This window comes from Protopterus annectens, chromosome 3.part0 (genome assembly GCF_019279795.1).
Source record: "Protopterus annectens isolate FY-2018-M chromosome 3.part0, PAN1.0, whole genome shotgun sequence".
Classification (NCBI taxonomy): Eukaryota; Metazoa; Chordata; order Ceratodontiformes; family Protopteridae; genus Protopterus; species Protopterus annectens.
In genome coordinates, this window is record NC_056731.1 from 909,307,837 (window position 1) to 909,322,732 (window position 14,896).

The 14,896-nt window shown below is 36.0% G+C and overlaps 1 protein-coding gene across 1 annotated transcript in view; it reads right to left on the reverse strand.

Annotated features, from left to right (window-relative positions):
- The window catches only part of LOC122796951 (DNA repair-scaffolding protein-like), a 1,499,749-nt gene that overhangs the window by 968,500 nt on the left and 516,353 nt on the right, over positions 1-14,896 (reverse strand). The gene's annotated exons all lie outside the window — the stretch shown is intronic.

Below are 14,896 nucleotides of genomic sequence, written 5' to 3' on the forward strand. Positions count from 1 at the left end.
AAGGGCTGTGCCTCTGTGGCTAATAACTTGGTTAACCATTACCCCACATTTTGAGTGTAAACCCTATCAAGATGAAGTCTAAATAAGTGACTCCCAATCCTTAAATGCTTTGCTCTTAGACTTTACTACAAGATTTCTATTTGCATAAAGGCAGTGATTCTTTCCAAGTGGACTTTTTCCCTATAACAAACAGACCATGGAAATAATAAACGTAACCAGAAGTGTTTCTGTTTTCAGGAGACAGGTCCACCCTCCCCAATGAGGCTTGCCACCTAGAAAAAATGTTCTTAACATGCTTCATGGAAATGTGATTTTGTCAGTTTTATCACTCACTTTAAACCTGAAGAAAAGTTGAAGTTTCATAACCACTGCACTACAAAAGATATACTGCAATGTTCTGAAATTGAGCCGAGCCAGAGTGAACCAAAGAAACCTCCTATGTGAACTGCACACAGTGATGTTCCAAAGGCATCCTTCAAGTCCAGTGACTTAATGCAGGCATCCTGCAACAGCAGGGGAGCAACATTTGGTCACTACCTAAAACGTGACACATAGGACGTGCTCAATGAATTAAGTGAAGTCTAGTGTAACATGGTAGTCTCCTTTCCACTTCTTCCCAAGGAACAGCAAGAATAAAAGCTATACGCCTTTCTCCAAAAGGAAGGAAAGGCTCTACAGCTACTTTGTGAAGCAGAGTACACCTGGTCTCTTAGAAAAGCTTTCAGGAAAAGGATCTAAATGCTGTAAGATACACCTCCTGAGAATATAGCCAAAATGCCTAGGTTCCTGGTTTATGTTTTCTAAGCTACGACACCCCTCCATCTAAGCCCACTTGTCCATACAGGATAAAAGTCAATCGTGGCGCAGACATCCTGCAGGCAGCAATGATACACTGATTAATTTATTTTTGTATACAGTCCTAACATTTCTTTCCTTGACCTACAAGTGGCTCAGGAGAGAAGCAAGCCATGTAGCGTAGGACCATCACTTGCTTCTCAGACAACCCCATCCTACCTCTTCAACAGGACTGTTGACCTATGTTGAATGGGTCTGGTGGAATGGTCCATGAATCTTTCCAGCCATGACTTGAAAACAAAAAATAAAAGTTACAGTAGAAATTAGGGCATGATAAAATAAGCAACATGCATACATATATAAATGAAAACAGAATATACAAAACAAGCAAGCACACAGAATCCTTTCATCATAATGGAGCCGTATGAGCACACGTTAACTACCAATAAAATTTACAAAGCAATCAAAATGCTTTTAACATTTACAGAGGTTGGCTTTAATCATAAGCATCTCTAAGAACAAATTTAATTCAGTATGCCTAGGCTTCTATTACCAATTAGTACATGGTGAATGTGGTTCATAAGCCTTTATCTCTCGGAGGCAGTCAGAATATTATCATAAATTCTTTGCAGAAATTTGTTTCTGAAGACTATGTGGGAATCAATTCCAGTGAGAGGGGAGTATTTTGCTAAACTTCTTTTATCTATGGTAAAGGTGAAGTGGGGATGGGTGAGAATAAGGGCTTCTTCGTGGCTGCATATAGTGAGTAAAAGGAGGATTTAACTGTTCTTGATACAGAGGAGGATGAAATTGTTTTAACAGATACAGCGTGCAGAGAAAGCCTGAGATTTTCTGGTGAACTAGAAAAACTGGAAGGGAACAGACTGTATTAATTTTATGTAAGCAATTGGATTGGTGTTCCACAGCAGAATTTGTTAACTGAAAGGGCACATCGAGTGTGCACTCCAAACCTGGCCATAAGAAAGCAACCAAGATGGACTGACAAAAGTCAATGAATTACAGAATAGGGAGAATCTCTCAGAGCAAGAGGATGCATAACTGCAGAATATTAAAGAGAAAATAAGGGATTACCTGGATAATATGCATGAGTTTAGAAAGGCTCCTAGTAAATAACTGGTTTTGGATAAAACCTCCAGAGCACAAAAGCTTTTAGCACAATGGCTCAGGCAACAGAAACTAGAAAGGATTGTTGCCAAGCTTAGGGAGCATATAACAAGGAAAATAACGAGATACGTCGCAGAGGTATTAGAAATATTTTGGATATTTTATGAAAATTTACATAAACCACAGAAATGTGAAAATCAAGAAAAAAGTACAAATGGAAATGTTTATGGAACAAATAAACATGCCAAGATTAGAGTTAGATGAGGTTTATTTACTAACAGTTAGGATAGGAAGAGATGAGATAAAAATGATGTATAACCAAACTACAGGAAAGTCTCCAGAAATATATGGTATTCCTGTGGAAATTTGGTAGCTAGGAGGGAAAAACTGACAAAAATCTAGAAGGTGTTGTTTAACAGTATTTTAAAAGAAAAAGAAGTACCAGCATCCTGGAAGAAAGTTGTGGTAGCTGTAATACCTAAAGATGGTAAAGACCCATCAGATCTACTTCATATATGCACATTTAGATTCTAAACAATGAATATAAAAAGTATTTAAGTCTATAAAGGCTAAAAGAATGGCAAAGGTGGTGCCAAAATTGACTGATATGGACCAATGTGCTTTTGTGGAGGGTAGGTAAACATCCAGCAACTTTGACAGAAAAATGATGATCTAGAGGGAAGCAGAATGTAAGAAAATTGCAGAAAAGCACAGAGCAGGCTAACGTAGGACCACAAACTGTTAGTATTATGCAAAAACCAAAATAACAAAACGGTTGTAAGCTGTACGGCACTAAAAACATACTGTTTATTTCATAAAACAAGGTAAGCGCTTTCACCACCTTCCTGGTGGCTTCCGCAGGCCATAGTAATGATAGCAGCACAACATCAAAATTAAATACAAACTAAATTACTCACATTACACAAATTCATCACATCTGTTGCTTATGATATCACTTCCTTGTTCCTGGTTAACCAAGGGCATGCTCCCTTATACAGCACACATCATCCAGCTAATAAACCGCAAGCTTTTTAAAAAAGACAGCCCAGTAAAATAACAGACATAATAATCCACTAGTAAATTACATCCAACTAGAAAATATATACTTGTATGTATGTGCAAAGTAAAACCTTCTTACAATAATAAAATATATGTGATTATAAAAACATATAAAGGGGAATACATATGTAGCATTTCATCAAATAATATAATTCAATACCGAATGTATAATTATATATATTCATGACTAATGCTAACTACCTAACTCCATATTTCATTCCAAAAGTCATCTCAACTTCTAACCACCCGAGCATCCAGGATAGGCTTAACTGAAATCTTTGTATTTAAGCCATATCCCCTCTATCTGTTCTGAGTCTGAGGAACCATTTAAGCTCCCTACTCTCTACCTTATTCATAACATCTCCCATTCTATCACCTAGACATACTTTTTCAATAACCATAAACCGATACTTATGTACCATATTATTGGTCAAGTCATATCTGGATAGGGCACTAACCGAATATTTTGCCCTCAGGCTATTAACATGCTCTTTAATCCTATCCCTTAACATACGTGTGGTCATCCCTACATAAAAATATTGGTAGAATTCACATTGTGCTAAACATATGATATACTCTGATGTACAGTCTGCTGCAGTCTTAAAGTTATATTCTCTGCCTGTAGACGGGTGTGTGAATTTACTACTACACTTCACATAACTACACCAGTTACAATGTCCACATGGGTGTGGCCCCTCAAATAGTCTCCATAGATTCACGTTTGGGGTAACACAACATCCTCTTCAGATTCTTCCGATTCCTATATTGGAAACCAGGTGTATACCCCACCACACTCCTAATCTTATCATCTGTCATTAAGATGGGCCAATGTTTCTCTACCACTGACTTTACCTTCCTTATATCATTAGTGTATGACGTCACTATATTAACTCATCTTTTGGCTGTTATTGATTCTCCAGACCTCAAATCTTCCCCCATATTCAATGAATAATATGGTCTCGCTCTACTACCCCTTAGGCGGGTGACCTAATCTAGAGGCTATTTCACTCTCCTTGTACCCTCTTCATACAAATTCACTTGTCAGAGTCTTCATCCCATACTCAAAAACTTTCATCTCTCTACTCAATCTAGACAGCCTCATCCCCTGACCTTTCACCACATTACCAAAGTTCCTCCTGATTTTCTTTGCTAATATGAGTCCAACATTACAAAAATTGAATTCCTGCCTTTCCTTAAACCTCACTCCTCCACTTGAACATTATGCATCGATTATTCCCATGATTTCCATTCACTTCCATGTAATTTGCTCCTTCCCTTTTCTAGAGATCCCTTTTCTAGTTCTTTTATTTCTTTTCTAATATTCAATACCTGAATTACAGTTGGTGTAGACTTTGATTTCCATCCTCTACTAATTGCCTTTTTGGCAGTCAACAGAATTAAACTTAACAAGATCTTACTTTGTCTAGAGAATTCAGATCCTGTGCCCTAGCTTAAACTGTTTCCTTCCTTACAGCTTTTTGTTCACCCAATATTTCTGCAAGAGGACTCTAAGGAATTTTTAAAAATCTGTCAACTCATTACCCTCCCAAAACCTATGTCTTCAGATACTTATTTCTTCTACATCACATCTCCATAGTTGCTATCTACCTGAGGAAAAATTCTTTGAAGTCTGCTTGAGGTATAAAAATACCTATGCAAATGCTTCAAAGCAAAGATCCTAAACCTTCTGGACTTGACTGCATACTTGGGACCTATACATGTCTTCCTATTATTTTCTTGTAAAATGATTTTCTGGTATTTCTTCCCACTCTTTTCTAACCTCCTCTTCTTATAGCTCTCATGCAAAATTTTCTATGCACTGCTAATTCCCCCTTTTTTAATAGCAGCCTCTGCTCATGATTCAACTAAAAACTCTACCAGAGCACATCTTTCACTTAAAATTCCCCTATCTCTTTCTCTCTGCTGTATGTTGAGATCAAGCCCTCTCAGGGGAAGTCAGTTTCTAGCCTGAAATTGAAATGTCTTCTTTGCCTCATCCCACTCTTAATTTTTCCTGCTTGAGGTACTTGCTCCCAATATCTTGGTTCCATTGCCAGTTTTTTCTACTAAGTTCCAGGCCCTCTTGCCTATTTTCTGAACCCCCACTTGCAGTTATCCCTATTGGTAAAATCTCCTTTCTCTATTCTCATACTGGCTTAGCTCTTAGAATACTTTAGGAATATAATATTCTGTATGGTTACTGTCCTTCTCATTGAGGATCTGCATCCAAAATTCCACTCTTTCACTGTTTCTTGAACTTCCCAATTACTTCTTCATCTCTTTCCACTTTAAATTATAATCTTCTGCTTGTGTTATATATATAAGCCTTAACTGTGTAGCTCTAAACTATCCCTTCAAATCAGGTAAAACTAAACCACCCTGTTCTATTGGAAGGATCAACGTATGCCACTTAACTCTTTCCCCCTCAGATAAATTCCTTCATTTTTTTTATTAATTATTGTCCATAACCCCTCCTCAGGTTGATAAAAGTATGCTGGCCCATATAAAAGACTAAAGGGACTAAAAATGTTTTCACTGCTTGAATCTTACTATTCATATCCATAAGAGTTTCCAGATTCTCAACATTTTGTTTTATCCTTTGCTTACTCTCTTCCCAAATATCCTTAGCTGTCATAGCAGAAGCCCTTTTAATCTATACTCTTAAATATTTCAGCTTATCATATCCCCATAAATGAGTATCGCTGAACCAATTTGTGTGTGGATACATAATTTACAGTTACAGTCTTTGTTTTATCTTTACTAATTTTATATCTCGAAAAAACTTGAAACTGTCTCAAAATGTTCCACAACACTAAGATGTTCTTTTCTGGATTCATCAGGTACAAAATATCTGCAAATAAAGCCAACTTTTCTTAACGGTCATACCTATTACATCCTTATTTCTGAGTCCTTTGTTTTCTTTGCCAATGGCTCTAAATATAAAGCAAATAAATAGGAGAAAGAGGATACCCCTGCCTAGTTCCTTTGTTTAAACACAGCTAATCAGAGAAGAACACTCCCACTTCACTTCTTGCCTCCCATCCTTCATACATCCTTCTAATTAACATTATTACTGTACAGGAAAAGCAAATACATCCAATGGCCTACTCAAAATCCCATCTTACTCTGTCAAATGCTTTCTCGGCATCAAAAATACTCAGGCATTTTCTTACATTTTTTTTCCCTCTGGATCAACACTGCTTATTAGTGTTTTTTAAACAAGAAACATCTTTATTAAATTATCAAGTATGACAGACAATCATACATTTATATAAATGAAAACAACCACACTGACATAATTCCAGATGCAAACACACGTCACAAACCATATTGATATAACTGCAGTTGCAAAACAGTATATATTACTTACAATCTATCCAGTCACTGCCAGTCAAACATTACATAGCTCATTCAAATCCTCCCTTCTTTTAAACTTCATTCCTTCTCTGCATGTATTGCTTCTACAATTCCCATTTTTCCTATGTAATTTGCTCCTACCCTTTTCTAAAAATCCCAATTCCAGTTGTTTTATCTACCTTACTATATTCACTACTTCTAGTAAAGTTGCTTTAGACTTAGATTTCCATTTTCTAGTAAATTACTTTTTTGGCAGTCACCATAATTACACTCAGCAAGGCCTTACTGTGTGTAGGCAATTCCAATCCCGTATCACACCTCAAAAAATAATTTCCTTAATTACATCAGTTTGCTCACCAAGCATCTCTGAAAGAGCAGTGTGCAGGGAATCTTTAAAGTCTGCCAACTCATTACACTCCCCGAAAAATATATTACCAATTTCTTCTTTCTTCCCCATCATACCTCCAACATTTGCTGTCTACCTGAGGAACAATTCTTTGGAGTCTACTTGGGGTATAAAAATAACTATGTATGCACCTCCAAGTCAAGGTCATAGATCTTCTAGACTGTGCTGCATATTTGGGAGACAAACATATATCTCCCCATTGTTTCTTTGTAAATTCCTTATCCAGTTTCTCTTCCCAATTCTTTCTAACATCCTACAATTGATTCTTATAGTCATTATGTAATATTTCATTTGCTCTACTAATTATTCATTTTTAACAGCAGCATCTGTTTTAGATTCTACTAAAAAAGTCTACTAGTGCTAGTCTTTTGTTTAGGATCCTCTATTACTTTCTCTTTGCCTATACTATCAATGCTCGACAGGGAAGGAAATCTCTATCCTGCAGTCCAAATAAATTCTTGGCCTGTTACCATCTATTACCTTTCCCTTTCTAATTATTTGCTCCAAATACATTGGTTCTTTTACCAATTTTCTCCAATAAATTCCATCCACCTCTTGCCAGCCATCTGTATCCTTAACTGCAGTAACTTCTATCAGCAGAATCTCCTATCTCCATTCCTGTGTTGGCTTAATTCTTAGAACACTTTCTGCTACTTTATGAATATAATATTCTGCATGGTTACTTTTATTCTCCTTAAGGAGAACAGACAAACACTTTATAATCATAGTTTAGGATTGAGATAGCCTCTATGAAGCTGGATCTCACGGGTCTTTACCTTCCTTAGGTATTACAGCCACCACCATGTTCTTCCAGGAATGTTGGTGTTTCTCCTCCTCTTAAAATACTGTTAAACAAAACCTTCCAGATCTTTATCAATTTTCCCCCGCCTAGCTCCCAGAATTCCACAAGAATGCCATATATTCCTGGGGACTTAACTGTTGATTGGTTATACATCACCATTTTTATCTCATCTCCTCCTGTCCTATTAGTAACTGAGCCTCATCTAACACTAACCTTGGCATATTTAATTCTTCCATAAACATTTCCATTTGCACCTTTTCTTGATCTTGAAATTTCTCTGCTTTATACAAACTTTCGTCATTTTATTAATGTTGTCAAATGTTTGCCTGTCCCCCACAAAACCACACTGATCCATACCTACCAATTTTGGCAAATTCTTTTAGCTAGTTTAGAAATAAACATTTTATAATTCTGGTTTAAAACTGAAATGGGTCTATACGAAGATAGATCTGAATGATCTTTGTCATTTATAGGTAACACAGCTGCCACAGCTTTCTTCCAAGATGTTGATGCTTCCCTTCCTTTTAAAATACTGTTAAACAATCACTTTCTTCCCTCCTAACTTCTAAACTTCCATAGAAATAACATCTGTTCCTGCAGACTTTCCTGGAGGCTGATTATACATCACTATTTTTATCTCATCACCTCTTATCTTACCTGTTAGTTGAGCCTTGTCTACCTCTAAACTTGGCATAATTAAAATATTCCATATTTCCATTTGTACTCTTTCTTCATTTCCACATTTCTCTCCTTTATACAAATTTTCATAAAATTTTTAGAATATCCTTAAAACCTCTACAAGATCTCCGGTTATTTTTCTTGTTATAGGTTCCGAAGTTGGGCGACAACCCTCTCAACATTCTGTCTCCTAAGTCATCATGCTTGTTTTTGTACACTGGAATTGTCAAAAAAATGTTGCTTAACTGCAATCTTTCTCAACTCATGCATATTAATCCAGATACTCCCTTATTTTCTCTTTAGCACTCTGTACCTTTTTTCAGCCCAAGTAATGTCTATTACTTAACCATCTCTCTCTTTTTTTATTTCTACCTTATTTTTAAACTCCACTTTTATTTTATCATACTCAGTAGCTATAAATTCTGTAATTCTTTCTATCTACCCTAATAGAGTACAAATACCTTCCATTACCCATTCCTTACATTCCTCTCTATTTAACAAATAGACAGGGAAGCACCAGTGTCTCATGTTTTATTTTATTACCCAGCATTTTTATTTTAATTATTGGCACTCGATCTGAAACAGTTATTGGATGCTTATCAAAACTTTCAATTAAATGCACTTGCTCCTGTGAAATAAAATTTATGCCTAGCCCAGTTTTTGTACATTGGGGAACAATATGCAAATTCTCTATAAGCTATTACTGAATTCACATCTTACATACCAAATATTTTCATAAACGTCTTCATAAATCTACCCACTGTTGTTGAGTTTTCTCTTATACACTCCCCAGATACATCCTCACAGTTACAAATCAAATTCCAATCAACACCTAAAAGTAATGCTCCCCACTGAAAGATAATTATTTCTCCAAGGATCTTCTTAAGCTCCACTGCAGCAGTTTTAGGTGGAATATAAATATAAGTCAGCATCATCCTCCCCTTTGCCAGTAGCCATTTAATACTACAAATCTACCATCATCTTTCTTTCCTCTTCTATCACTACTGGAGCTCCTGTAGCAATTAATACACATACTCCCCTGTTCCTTTGTCCCAGATACTCTGCTGAATGTCCACCCTGAACTCCTTTCTTTATCAAATGCACATACTCAATTCTTTCCAAATTTGTCTCCTGTAGCATAGCTATTTGTACTCTGCATTTCTTAATATAGTTCACTACTCTCTATTTTTGTATACACCTGTGAGACAGTTCACAATGGAAGATAATATAGTAAGTGCTGCCATTATGATAAGTTATTATTCCCAATTATTATGTATAATAGTTTTGTAAATGTCTAGTTTCACTCTGTGCTACATACATACACCAATGCTAGGCAAGTTGACCTTTTATATAATTGTTTACTGTCATATCCACTGAATTTATGTCACAACAGCTTGCAAAACATTTTAATGAAAACCCTCGCACAAATGCACACCCACAACCTATTAATACAAACATGCAACATCTTCAAATAATGACGTTTAACCCTTCTAATAGGGAAATGTGCCCCAGACTGACAAATACATTCACAGGCTTTAAGTAAGTAATAATAAAGGTTATCCATGTTAAGACGCATTATGGTACAGCCTGTGCTTCTACTTGCACTAAATGCCGTCTGGTTTGTCTTACCTTTATTCCTCTCCCAGATGTAGAAAGCAGCTTGAATGCTTTTAGAAAACATTATCTCTTAGCCATTTAAAGAAAACATATTTGGTTTTAATGCCCCTTATCAGACTGTCTCCATAGAGACATGAGAAACAGATGCACAGCTGCCTTCAGATACAAACTTCTCATGTTGCACTGTAAATATTTACTTGCTAAAGGAAAACTTAACATTACTTTCAGTGTTCTTTCATTTACTTGTTTCCACTTAAAACTTGTTGTTAGATCATGCCAAAGGGTGGAGTCCATGCATCCCCCAATGCAAAAGTAAAAAAGCACATCAGTTTTATTTATATCATGCTCTGTATACTTTTACAACCTCCCACCTTAACAACTGAAGATTTATAGCCTATTATCTTAAACATGCTTTTTTTCAGGCTTTCTTCTCTTTTTACACTGCAGTGCCTACATTTCTTAAAATTAAACAATAAGAAAGAAAGAAAGGAGGAAATAAGGCACCTCTTTACTGTATAACGCACAATAACCGAAAATGCTTTACTACACAACATGCAATACATGTCATGCTTTATAAAACTACTGTCAAGAACAAAAAATTGTTTTACTTAAAGTTGCGTCTCTCCTTCCTATTCCCCTCTCCTTAATGTTCTTCCAAGCACTAATGACATGAAAAAGGCCATATGCTTTGGAGTCCAAAAGTAAAAAAAAAGTCGAATATTTCCAGGTTCTCCTTTTCTGGCATATTTCACAAATATGACTGATGCTTTGTAATTTCACATTTATTCATTAATTTCTGAGTTTTTTTTTTGATTTCCATCTCCCAAATCCAGTCTCTAGACTAGAAAATGTTTCACTAGCATAGTCTCTCTATGAGCTTCATCATTAGAACAATACGAAGAGTTTCTTCCTGTTTTGATAGCTCACTTTTGGTTGGACAAATTTTGTATTTCCTCCTAAATATGCTCTGCATTAAAAAAATTCAATGACCTCCAGGAAAGAATATTCTGAAGAAAGTTGGATACAACAGCTTGAATTTCACACCTACTTCCTGACATTCACTCACTGCTGGAAGAAATGTATTTCTTTTCTGCCTGGTACACAGTTAATCATTCTCCACAAACTCTCTACTGTCTACAACTTTTAGTGGTCCTTCTGCCTCAGTTTTATCAGAATCAAGTCTTTCTACTGGTAGGATTGCATTTTTCCTACTAGAGGTCTTGGCTGCTTTCTCATGGTCATGTTGGGAGCATACACATAATGTGCTTTTTCAGTTAACAACTGCTGTGGAATACCAGTCCAGTTGCTTATTTGTGCTTTCATAAAATTAACAGTCTGTTCACTACAGTTTCTATGGTACAGCAGAAAACCTCAGGTTTTCCCTATGTGCACTGTCCTCTAGTTCTACAATTTTTTAACAGCTCTTCTTGAGCAGTCTCATAATCAGCCAGCCTTTTTGATCATTTCTGATTTTTTGCAGTTTTATCAGCTTATCTGAATACCTGTTTAAAGATTCTTCCATTTTTTCCAGTCTTTTGTTTTTGAGTTGATATACTCATTCAATGTTTTTTTCTTTTAATCAGCTCTGAGCACATATGAATTATTTTGCCTCTAGATTACTGAAAGTCACATATTGCACCATATCTGGAGCTTCTTCCCAGTCAGTGTTTTCTCCTCATCCTTTCTGGTTGATCTTCTTTAAGGTTCTCTAAATTTCTTTTTTGCTGGAATCCAGGCAGCGCACTTACTAGCCAGTAATTGAAATTTACCCAAAAAGACAAATTCACTGGTTCACTCTTCTGAGCTTTTGTTTTCATACTGAGAGAGCCAAAATTACTCTATTACTCAGTGTGCAGCCACCCTGGAAGTCAAAGAGTGATAGCGGATTCAGAAATAATGGGGTAACTATATTAATAAACAGGGGAAAACAACAGGCCCAAGAACTGATCCTTGAGGAAAGCAATAGTAAAACTAGCCTCCTAAGTTACTATGCTGTCTGCTTGGACTTTACAGGTCGTGTTGTGGAGGTAGTCACCTAACCAGAATAATGTTTGCTCCCAGCTTTGACAGCAGGATCTGTTAACATTTTCAAAAGGTCTTGCTTAGATCAATAAATATTTTTTTCAAATACTTCACTTATGACAAAAAATATCTATATGCATGGTAGGCTTAGTCAAAAATTAGGTGTACAATTACAGCTTTTCTTAATACATCAGATCCAGTCTAACACCACGGTTCACATTTTATAACATTTAGTTCTAGAAATCTAAAATTTTCTAAACCATTTAAGTGTAAGATCAACCTAGTATCCAACACCTTTGAAAATCTTGTAATAGATTCTACCTTAAAAGTCAGTTAATAACTAGAAAAAAGAAACATGCCTATTCTTGGGTCCTTACCTGAAATGCTCTCATGACATCTAAATCCGATGTTGCCCATTCACGCTTGGATAAATTACTTGCTTTAGTATCTTGTGACTGTATTTATTGATCTTTTAGTTGTTCATAAGATCTGCGAGTTCCCCGCAGCTCGTGCTCATCTGTGCATTTTCAATTTTTAGTAAAAATCATTTTAGCTACCAAAAGTTGCAGGCTTATGAAGGAGTGGATGATTCTGGGTTGCTCAAGAGTGCCTATCCAATTTAAATAAAAATCTAATTGCGCTGACCATTCATATCCCAACATCTCAGTTATCAAATTCTATGTCCTCCCATAATTTACATGGTTTAGAATAATTTCAAAATATATGCTATCAATCTTCTCACTGGTTGCAACTGCATCTCCACCATGTCTAGTCTACCCTGGAAACATTTTATACAGTATACCTGGCATACAGAAGAATTTCTGAAGACATTTCTATGCAAATCTTCTAAACTTCCTAGAGTTAGTGATACATCTAGGAATCCTACAGATCTCAAGCCTTAGGTCTGCAGTTAATGATTTACCAGTTAATCTTTGCCAGCCCTGAATTAGTGTATTACATTGTCACAAGTATTAATTTCTCAACAGATTCTGCTTTTTAATTTCTTATTGTTGGCTTCAGCTAATCTTGCCTCAGTTATCAATAAAACTAATTTCAGTCTTTGTAGGCTCTTCCCTTACATTACTCTGTCAGTTTGGTGCAAGATATAAAGCAATCCCAAATATTTCGTACTGTATGGAGCGTAGTGATTATGCTCCCGTATCTGGAAAAAGACAAATCAGTTAAGCACTATTATGGTGAGACTTAATCTTAACAAATGTTAAGGACACCCTGCTTAACTTAAGGCCTGGTCTCGAGCTAGGCAGACAAATCTGCCTTTTCTGACCAGCAAACAGTGAAAATTTGTTTCTCTCTTCTGACTGTACTGGTAACAGGTCCCTGGACCATCTCTTTACATGCTTAGAACATTAGTTGAAAAACAGGATTCATGTTAGCATGCATTTTCTGAAGGATACAAAGTAGGAAACTCAAATATACTGTACTTTTCAGCTTCTTTGGTATTCTTCGATCACACACACTACCCAAGGCATTCTGTGCTAGCTGACTGCAAACCCATTGATTCTAGTTTTGACCTTCTCTCAGTTCTGAGCCCATTGTTGTTCACACTGATGGACTACTTTAGCAAACAGTTTGCAGGGAATAAATATGAGGCATCACAAGCGTACCCTGAACAGGAACCTCAGTAAAATACTGAAATGTAAAGCAAAACTGGAGGCGCACAGAAAGAAATGGAGTATAGACAAGTTAGTTGTCATGGCAGGAAATGGAGGAATCAGAAGAAGCTGAAACTTGAGACAGAAGGGAACATAATTGAAAAGGTTAACAGCTTCACATATTTTTGATAGGTTGTCATGGAGAAGGGAAACCTGAATGAAAAAGTCAATATACAGAGGTATGGGCTTTAAATCCTGTACTGATGTTACTAACTTAAGTTGTCAGACAGGGCTTGAATCTCACCACTATCACAAAATAATGTAAGGTGTAGGGTTACAATGCCTAAATCCACACTACTTGCATCTATTTCTTATACAAGAGAGTGACCGGCCTTTGGCAAACGTGCACCACTTCCTTGGGTTATAATGAACTCCTACCACACCCAAGTAAGTTCTGCGTTGTCAGCCACAAAACTGGGTCATAATCACCAATTTCTCAAGGATTTTCCCACCTCAGTCTGAGCTCAGTAGGTTTCAATACAAACTTAGCAACAGTAACTTAGCTGAACAAATTATTTTTCACTCATACAGATGCACATATTTCCCAGGAAAGGGTACTGATACCTCTCTAGTGCCAGTATTCTTTTTTCTGTAGTTGAAATATTCTGTGACCAATTATTAATCTGATACAAAGATCTTGACAACTGACCACTCTTCCAATGAGATAACCAACAGAAATATGAAAGCTAATGGACAGACTCCCTTCAAAAGAGGCAGATACCAACAGTCACATTAATGCCGTGCAGATATCATTCATTAGTAAATAAGACATCAGCCACACGCTTTTACGAACAAACAAATTAATACCATCTTTTAGAAAAATCTGATCATACATGCAAGACCAATATTTAACTTCTAAAGAGAAATTAAAAAAAACAATGCTTCATACAAAACAACTGACAACACAAAAATGCATCTGTATTTATCATTACTTATTGTAGATGACTAAAGCCAAGGATGAAAACCAATTCCAATTCTATGAGCAAACAATCCTAAAAAATTTCTTTAGCCCATTTAGTTCCAGATGAAAACAAAGTATAAGAAAAGCTCTGATAAAGTACATTCTAAGAAGTTTACAGATTTCAAACACTAACAGGCAATATTTCCTTTTCAAAAATAGTTGCTAAAAAGAAAAAGCATTACCAATCCATGCTGTGGTATTTTAGAAAGTAAAGAAAACAACATGGAAACAATGAAGAATTCCATATTACAATAAAGAATTTCATACTATTAAAACAGAAAGTTCTATACTTCCAATGAAATGCACAATTTGCATTTCTAATTACAATGAAACATCTGGCATTTATGTAGCATTTTATATGAATGCTGTTTTCAGAATTAAGAACAAAGGACAAATAATAC